Here is a 10,583-nt window from a genome sequence, read left to right as displayed (position 1 = left end):
AGAAGAGAAAACTCAGGTCTGCTTTTCAGATGGTTCTGCACAGTATGTAGGCACCACATGAAAGTGGACAGCTGCAGCACTGAAGCTCCTTTCTGGGATGTTCCTGAAGGACAATGAAGAGGGGCAATCCTTCCAGTGGGCAGAACTTCAAGTAGTGCTCCTGGGTGTTTATCTTGCTTTGAAGGAGAAATAGCCAGAGTTGCATTTGTGTACTGATTCATGGGCTGTTGCTAATGGCTTGGCTGGATGGTCAGGGACTTGGAAGGAACATGATTGGAAAATTGGTAACAAAGAGATCTGGGGAAGAGGTATGGGATAGACGTTTCTGAGTGGGCAGAAAACATGAGGATATTTATGTCCCATGTGAATGCTCACCAGAGGGTGATTTCAGCAGAGGAAGGTTTTAATTATCAAGTGGATAAGATGACACATTCTGTGGATACCAGTCAGCCTCTTTCCCCAGACACTCCTGACATTGTCCAATGGGCTTATGGACAAAGTGGTCATGGTTGTAGGTGTAGAGGTTATGTATGGGCTCAGGAACATGGACTTCTACTCATCAAGGCTGACCTGACCACAGCCACTGCTGAGTGCCCAATTTGCCAGCAGCAGAGACCTACACTCAGCCCCTGATATGGCACTATTCCCTGAGGTGAACAGCCTGCTACCTGGTGGCAGGTTGATTACATTGGACCACTTCCAACATGGAAGGGGTGGCAATTTGTTCTAACTGGAATAGACACATACTCCTAATATGGGTTTTCCTTCCCTGCATGAAATGCTTCTGACAATTCTACCATCTGTGGACTTCCAAAATACCTTATCCACCATCATGTTATTCCACAAAGCATTGCTTCTGACCAAGGAACCCACTTCATAGCAAATGAAGTGCAGGAATGGGCACATGCTCATGGAATTTTCTGGTCTTACTATGTTCCAGAGGCAGCTGAGTTGATAGAATGGTGGATGGATGGCCTGTTGAAGACTCAGTTATGGTACCAACAAGTGGCAATATCTTGCAGGGCTTGGGTAATGTTCTCCAGAAGGCTGTATGTGCTCTGAATCAGTGACCACTCCATGGTGCTGTTTCTCCCATAGCCAGGATTCTCAGACCCAGGAATCAAGGGGTGGAAATGGGAGTGGCAATACTCACTATCACCCCTAGTGATCCATTAGAAAAATTTTTGCTTCCTGTCCCTGCAACCTTAAGCTCTGCTAGTCTACAGGTCTTAGTTCCAAGAGGAGCAGTGCTCCCACCAGGAGACGCAAAAATGATTCCACTGAACTGGAAGTTAAGACTGTCCTGGCCACTTTAGGCTTCTCATGCCTCTGAATCAACAGGCAAGGAAGGGAATTACTCTACTGGCTGGGGTGATTGATCCTGAATATTAAGGGGAATTAAGACTGCAACTACACAATTGAGGTAAAAAAAAGAGAGTTTTCCTGGATTACAGGAGATCCCCTAGGGTGTCTGTTCTGGTTTGCTAATGCTGCCATTACACAATATACCAGAACTGGATTGGCTTTTATAAAGGGGGTTTATTTGGTTACAAATTTACAGTCCTAAGGCCATAAAAGTGTCCAAATGAAAGCATCAACAAGAGGATACCTTCACTGAAGAATGGCCGATAGCATGTGGAACACCTCTGTCAGCTGGGAAAGCATGTGGCTGGCATCTGCTATTCCTTTGCTCCTCGGTTACATTTCAAAATAGCTTTCTTCAAAATGTCTCTGGTCTTCTGTCTGCATCTCCAAGTGTCTCCAAGTGTAAGAAAGCATCTGGGCTGGCTCCTACCATCTCCGTCAGCTCCCAAGCATCTTTTAAAGGACTCTAGTGATCTAATTAAGACCCACCCTGAGTGGGTGGGCCACACCTTCATGGAGATATCTAATCAAAATGTTTCACCTACAGTTGGGCAAGTCACATCTCCATGGAAACAACCTAATCCAAATATCCCACAAGACTGGGTTAAAGCATGGCTTTTGAGGGGACATAATATATCCAAATCAGCACAGCATCTCTTAGTACTGCTATCCCCCATGATTAAAGTCAATGGAAACTGCAATAACCAAATCCAGGCAGGACTACCAATGGCCCAGTAACTTCAGGAATGAAGATTTGGGCCACCCCACCAGGCAAAGAGCAATGGCCAGCTGATATACATGCTGAGGGTAAAGGGGACATGGAATAGGTAGCAGAAGAAAGTGGTGATAAAAACGAACTACAACTAGACTGACCAGTTATAGAAATGAGGACTATAATGGCATGAATATTTCTTCTTTGTTTTGTTATGATTATGTTTGTATTTGTACGTAAAGCAAATATCTTTGTTTTCTTCTTTACCTTATTCCCTATAACATAAGTTGTATAGTTCATGTCATAGTATTTAAGTCATAGGATATCAAGTTTAAGAGTGAATATTACCCAAGGACTTGCACCCTATTCTGGAGAGTTTTCATGTATTTCTGGTTGTACTCAGGATAGTTGAGCATTGTTAGGCAAAAAAATATGTTTGTTACTGTTTTTTATTTAGTGATTAAGCATGGTTTAAAGTGATGTGTATAGCTGCCAAGTTGACAAGGGTGGACTGTGACAGTTACGTTCAACATCAGCTTGGCCAGATAATGTTGCCCAGTTGTCTGGCCAAGCAAGAACTGGCCTATTTGTTTCTGAAAGGACATTCATGGACTTAAATCATCAGTACATTGATTGCAGCTATGGCTGATTATATCTTCATTCAGCTAAGGGGAGAGTCTTCTGCAATGAGAGATGTTTAATCTAATCAGTTGAAGACTTTTAAGGGGGAGGTGATAGCTTCAGCAGTTAGAAAAGAGAACTTTCATCTCCACTTTGACCAACCAGTCTTGCCTGGAGAATTCATTGAAGATCATCAGAGTGCCAGCTTGCAGCCTGCCCTACAGAATTTGGACTCATGCATCCCCACAGTTGTGTGAGACACTTTTATAAAATCTCACTATTTACAGATATCTCCTGTTCCTTCTGTTTCCCTAGAGAACCCTGACTAATGCACTTGGATAGCTTTCTTCCTTTTTTCCCTTGAAAAAGATTTATGTTTTCTTTTTGCCTCATCACTCACCCCATCCCCTTCTTCTGGTAAAAGAACACAATTTTCACTTAGGGAGTCACCCCTTCACCACTTGCAGTCTATTGGTTGGAGTGTACTGGACTCCACAAAGTCCTGGTTAGTTAGTCTATTTACCCCCAAGCCCACAACCACAAACACTACAACAATCTCCTTAGAGACCTTCGGGAGAACCACCACTATCCAGCCCTTGGACATGGTCTTTGATTCAAGGATGGGCTTATGACAAAAACTTGTTCTTATGAGGAGTCACTTAGGCTGTGCTCACTGGGGTATAGAAGCTCTTTTAGAGTCTCCAGTAGTGTGTGGCATCAGGAAGCACAAAGACTACAACATAAATGATGACCTTAGAATTGAGCAATGCAGTGAACCTGATCATTTCCTCGGGCGTTTGGAGTTCCCAGAAATTATCTCACTGTCGTGGTGGGAGATACTACCTTAGAAGGGAGCCAGCATGGGAGAGAGCACAATAGAGAAACTTAAGTAATGTGTGAAGTAAAGATTGGGGCTCTGGCCAGAGATGCCTAATGCTAGTTTAATCCTGTACACTTCCAGTTTGCGGACCAATACAGTCTCCTCATCCCTGTAACCATTTTTTATCAAAAATCTGTTTGAGTTTGATTCACTGTCCCTGAATCTAAGGCTCCTAATTGATAAAAACCCCATTATCCATATCTTTTACCGTTCTTCTTAACTAGATACTTCTTATACATCTTTTTTGTCTCCTCTTAAATGCCACTTCCTCACAAAAGCCGTTTCTTACTTTTCCCTCAGGTTTCTCTGTTGCATCCTCTCTTTGCACCTTATACTTCTCAATGGCACTTTTTACTACTTATTTGCAAAGTCACTTGTTTAGTTTCCACAGATTCTGTTTGTTTAATGTCTGTGTTCACAGCTGGACTGTATGCTCCTTGAGGGCACAGATGGCATCTGTTTTGTTCATGCTTTTACCTCCAGATCCTAGACATTTCTCAATACAGATTGAGCTTTAAATAATTATTTGTTAAATGAATGAAAAGACTGAATAGATAAATGATTGCCATATTCAAATACTTCAATGCCACTCATATGGAAGAGCATGGTCTATTTAACCAGAGGAAAAGGCTGGGACAAAAGTTGGAATTATAAGAATATAGGTTTCAGCCAATGAAACATGTATATTTTTAATAAAAGTAACTTTCAAAATATGGAATATATCCCCTTCCTCCAGCCCATACTAATATCCATGAGATAATAAATTGCTAAACAGTATTCAGGATGATGTTGAATGACACTCCCACCAATAAATGATGATTATGTTGGATAGGACCTTTACAGTAAGCCTATTTTCAGAGTGAATATTTTATTAGTCTATGACAATTAAAAAAAAGAACATAGAGAAACAGGGATTTATAAAAGCAAATGGAAGATAAGGTCCAGACTTAAAACTATAATGTAAAAGAATGAGATGTTTTCTAGCTCCCACTGAAAATCAAGTATGACTCCTGGATCTACTTTTTCCCTGTACCTCTGGCCACTATCTTTTAGTTCTATACTTCTCATATCCCCTCTATCTATCCTCATGTACCTCAGGTTTACATAATCCTCTGTCAAAGAGACATCTCCCCTAGGTTGTTCCATGGCTTTCCTCAGAGTGGGCCATCACAACAAATGCCACTTAGATTTTTCTCTGTCCCCTGCCCCTTAGCAAAACTAATATTTATAAACTTGCCTGGGTCTTCCAGAAATCAGTCTGCTCATGGGCCACATGCCATTGTGTGTCACCCATCATGGTCATTCATAACAATCATGGCAATGATGAAAAGGCAAAGTAGACCATGGCAAACATTAAAGCCAAGTTCACATTGTAGTTGGCATGCCCATCAGTGACAGTGAGGAGAAGCTCAAAGGTGCTGAACAGTACCTTGTGATAATTGTAGAAATCCCCAAGGGTCATTGGGCCCTCTATCTGGGAAATAATGTAAAACACTGCTCCACTCACAAAGAGGGAATAGAGATGGGAGAAAGGGAGTTATGATAAGCATGGGCTTCATCAGCATTCCTTCTACCTCCGATATATATATCTCCCTATATGCATGTACACACACTTACATACCCACAAAAGTGGATGCGTGAATTTGTACATGTGGAGCATATTTCACCTCTAGAACTGGCTAACCCTGAGATGTTCTGTGATTAAGTTCAGGACCCTGGTTAATGGTGAAACTCAGCCATTTAGGAAAAAAATGTATATTAAATAAGTCACCTAACTGGTTTTTACATTTTTAGAAGCTAAATATTTCAAAGGCAAATTATTACAAGAATGCATGGAATCTCCAACAATTTTAAAGAACTGCATGCATGAAAAGTCTAAAGGAAGAGCACTTTTTTATCTTGATGGCCTTCAGACCACCATCCATTACTGTTATGTTTCCCAGTTAAACCCCAACCATCATAGAAAAGTTTTCCCTGCTCAGTATGTAGCTACTGGATAGTAATGGGCATCTTGAGATCTTATGACAGCATTAGAGTTTGTAAAAGACTCCTTGATGCCTGGAATTGAAACACAAACAAGGCTATCCCAGGAGAAGAAACAAGGTCTATGACAAAGCATTTCATCCTAGTTTCTTTAAGGAAAAAACAAGTACGAAGTGGGGAGGGGGGAAACAAATAGTTATTTCTTAATGAGTGCAGTCTCTATTATGGGTGATGAAAAATTTTGATAATAGATGGTGGAGACAGTTGCACAACATTGCAAATGTAATTAACACTATTGGATTGTACACTTAAAAATAGTTAAAATGTCAAATGTTATATATGTGTTATCACAATAAAGTGAAATTTTATAAAAAGCACATGCAAACACCAAGGAGAGAGAGTTCAGGGGATTTGTAATCTGCATATATGTAGATGCCAATGGAGTTGGGGGTGGAGAGAAAGGGTAGATGAGGGCTAAGGGGAGTGTAATTCTAATAGGCAGAAATACCAGTTTTCCCCTTTCACGTTTCAGAAACTGGTGTAATTTTTTTTTTTTTTTTTTTTTTTTTTTTTTTTTTTTTTTTTTTTTTTGGTCTGCTCTTTTGTGGAAACCACCTTAAAATGTAAATTCCTAAGGGAAGGGACAGTATCCCCTGGCCTGAGTTATGGTCTAATAGAGTTTGGGGAGTCTTTGAAGATCACCTATGACAATTCCCTTGTCTTATGGATGATCAATCAGTTGCAGAAATTGGGGACTGCATTAGAGTTGCTGGCTTTTGTCTCTTCATACTTGGCCCGTCAATTTTACACCTGTCCCTAAGAACTCTCACCTACTCATACACTTTCCTTATTCTTTCCTCTGGCTCATTCTCAACCTGTTTTTCCTTTCAGCATTCATTTCTCCCTGGTTCTTACCTCTTACATTTTGAAGAACTCTCTGCTTATCCCTGTTCTTCCAAACTACTAACAACTCTTCTTTTCTGTTTTTCACTCTCATTCTTCAAACTCATTTCTGGGCCCACTTTAATTCCTTCATTTTTTTCTCAATTTGAATAATAACATAAGGAAAGAAAACACCTGATATATTATTGAATACTTCATGTTGTTTTCTTCTAAATTATAAAGGTGGGAGATTTAAACGTTGCACTTTCTCTGTTTGCCCACATAGTTTTCTAAGATCCATAAATGACCAGTCTTTCTTAATAACCCTTTCTGGCCAAACCCTTTCTCTCCCTCTTTTATAAAGATCTTCCAGGGCAGTGAGGCAACATGAATATAATTGGCCTAAAAAGTCAGAACACATGGGATTACTCTTTCCATGGATACAAGTACACTTTTTGACTCTCTTTCCACCAGGAGAACTAAAATGAGAAAGAGCACATGTGAAAACTGAGAGCAAGAGTGAGAATGAGCTCTCTGGGGAACTGAATCTGATGATCAAGTGGAGGTGGGAATAGTATTCTTACCTAAGATAGAAGCTCAGGTTGACCAGAACCATTAGCAACCAAAAAACCATCAGATGTCCAAATATCATCTACAGGAAACAGAGAAGGGGAAGAAGGGTGGGATGATTCTTTCTCCATCTGTCCTTGAACAGCAACCCCTAACAGACCGGAAAGACCTCAAGTTCTATCAGATCTACCCTAAGCAGCATTTTTCTTTTTACCCATAACCCTCCTGCTATCTGGGAAAGTCTTGTGGCTGGAGACAGAAGAAGCTTAAGAGAAGACACTGGCCTTCTGGCACATGATGGTGGAAGGGCCCAGCATCCGGAATCCTCTGGCAAAGTATGTGACACTGCACCATCCAGGCAGCAGGGCAAAGGACGTGGGTACCACCTCCCCTTGGCATTGGTGAGCTACATAACCATGCTCACTGGTGCCAATGCAAGTGTAGGTGATGCTGGGGGAACACAGAGAGAGGAAGTGAGAGGAGGGCTGAAAATATTCTAGGTTTCTAACAGCAAGGCTGTGACTTGGGTGGTGGTATCCACATACTCAGGCTTAGCCTTTTCACCAAAAATACTCATACAGTCACACATACAAACCCACTGAGAGAATTCCCTGGAAGTAAGGTTTAGTTGAGATCTTGATTCTTGATCCCAGAGATGAACTGGAGACCTGAAACAATTATGGTGGGGGGAGGTCTGGGAGATAGGGAGAGGGGAATAATTGAAATAGGAAGAGATGCTGCATGTTAGGAGGTCATCTGTGGTGTAAAGAAGGCACCCAGCAGGAGCCCCATGGCTGCTAATGAAAGACAGCTCTGAAGAAGCAGTGGAGGGAGCCTTTAGGGAACAGTTGGATGAGACTTACCAACAGACTATGGGAATATTACAGGTAAATCATATTACACTAGGAGAGACCAGGAAAGATGCTGGGATCTAGGCACCTGGCAAACTCTTTGGTCTAAAACCTGTGGCTAGACTTTGCTTAATTTTTTGTTTGTTTGTTTTTAGAAAATTGATGTTTTGTAAACTTCTCTGGCATTCATCTCTCTTGAGAAATTGGTTAAATTTCTTGTACATGTAATGAAAACTTCCCCTTTACCTTAGGAAGCAAGAGCCTTATTTTCTCTCAGCTCTGACTATCTTTGAGTCCACCTTCTCCTGTCATACACAGAGATTGTTCTTTTTCATATGTTAATATTTTTATAGCATCAGACATTTATTATAAAACATCCTGACTCTTTTTTAGCTATGTAGATATATAGTAAGATAAATTAAAAATATATTAATATAGAAACAAAATAATGTTAAATACAGAAACAACTGCATCTGTTATTTACATGTCTGAATAACATTTTTTAATCTTTAAAAAATTTACACCTTCATTGAGTATTTCTGGAAAAAAATGCCACCACCTTTTCTTGGCTTAACTAAGTAAAAAAGGAACAATCTCTAAGACCCTTAAGAGAGCTGTGGTATTCAGCATTCCCCTAGAGGCCAGCGGTGAGAGCGGTACCAGCTATCACTTCAAGAGATTCAGACAAAAGCTTAGGACATTGAAGCAGTTGAAAATGTGAAACCCCAACCAAGGGTGGGCATTGGAGACAGCTATGACCACTGAACCCTCCTGCTGGTTATTCCCCTACCAGATCCCCTTTGTTTATTTGATAGATTCCTTTAAAACTAGGAGTTCCCAAGCACAGGTTCTGCAGTGAAAAACAGTGATGTCCAGAAACCCAAAGCCTTTGGCTCAGCTCAGATGGGATCTGGCTGCTCCAAAGTAGCACCTCCACCCCTCTGTGCCCACGGGTCTTCTCCCCTAAGCAGCTGCAGAGTGCCACAGTCTCCTCAAATCCTCCTTCCATGCTGCTCTCAAGACCAGGGAACAGACCCTTGTTTTCAGTTTTTATTAATTTTCTATTTCTTTTTCATTTGTTTTTAAACACCTCTTCAGGAAAACAAAAGGTAATAGATGCATGTGCAAGTTGCAATAAAAATAATGAAATGTTGGACTTCTAAAACATTTTGTTTTTTTTTTTTTATTTGAATGGAAATTGCTATTATGTTTCACTCTAATGTATAATGTTGGCTCTTAGTTCAGAATAGACAGTCTTTTTAAAGTTAAGGAAGATTTTAGTGTTTTAAAAATGGAAACAGATATTGAATTTTAATGAATAACTTTTTGATGTCTATTGAAATGATAATAAGGCTTCTCTCTTAATGAACAGTACTTGCATTCCTAGAACTAAATCCTAAAGCTAAACAGGTAATTTTCCTTTTACTTTTACAGAATATTTCTGCATATATTGAGGGCCTGATTCACAGCTTTCTACATTTGTGATTCTTAGGAAAACATTTTGGGATTCTAGGTTATGTTGACAAAGCAAAGTAACAGAGACACTTGTTTGCAACATCTTCTTCATTCTGTCTCCTAGCTCTTCCTCTGAAACCCTTCCTTTCCCTTCAATTCTTGGTAACACTGACTTAATGCAAATCCATGGCATCTATTATTTTGATGACTCTGCATCTATTTTCCTCTCCATCAACCCACTTTCTCAATGCTGTGAGGGACAGTTAGCTGAAAAGCTGCATTGGCTGGTGAGGGCAAGAAAGCTCAGCTTTGGGAAGTCATTGCAGAAGCTCTTGGCATCCTTCCTGAGCCCCTCTCCAGGGTACCATGGAGCCAGTCTGTGCCCATTTTGTAGGTCCCTGGACCAGTTTTGATGGAAAGACTGCCTTGAGAAAGTCCTGTCCAGCATTATGCTCCTCCAAGAATTTTTCCTCTAGGCAAAAGCAGCTTAAGACAACAAAAGGAGTGTAAGGAACTATATACGTGGGCATTCTGCCACAAAGGGCTGCTAGTTTCAAACACCTGAGAGGAGGCAGTCTGTCTCCTGGGAAACAGAGGGGAAAATCAAACTCCTGTAAAGAGGGGAACTCCAAAACAATTAAAAAGCAAAATCCCAGGACCAGACACAGGCTAAGAAAGACAGGGAAAAATGCTGCACACTGCATTTGCTTTGGGCAAACCTTCCTGATAGAAGGGCTGAAGCTTAAGAAAATCTGTCTTATCACCAGCTGGTTATAAAATCAAGAAACAGGAGGGATGTCATCAACATGGCAATATAAACAGCTATTGGAAACCTCTCCCCAGAGATTCAGCAAATAAAAGGACAATTCTCACTTGTTCAGAAATCTAGAGGAAGGTGTAGACTGGAGAAGCAGCTCACAAATGCTCAATTGAAGAAACAGAAAAATATCAAGTAGGAAAACTCTGTCCCAGACTTTCTGGTCCACTCCCCTCCCCCTCACTCAGTCCCACACATCTCAGGAAGTGCACAGAGACATCAGCTGGGATCCATCCCACTTCCCACTGGGGACACATACTATAAAATATCTCACAGTGGTGAGACAAAACCCCACCTATGTCCAGACACAGAGATCCAAACCCATAGGAACCCAAGGCAGGGCTTAAGCCTTGGGGGAGGCAGAATAAAAAAGGACAACAAGGAGGAGTTTCCAAAATGGAGGATCAGGAAGGCAACCACAAAATCTTCCCTAAAAGCAGCAAGTAT

This window comes from Choloepus didactylus, chromosome 5 (genome assembly GCF_015220235.1).
Source record: "Choloepus didactylus isolate mChoDid1 chromosome 5, mChoDid1.pri, whole genome shotgun sequence".
NCBI lineage: Eukaryota > Metazoa > Chordata > Mammalia > Pilosa > Megalonychidae > Choloepus > Choloepus didactylus.
Note: the sequence above shows the minus strand (reverse complement) of the source record.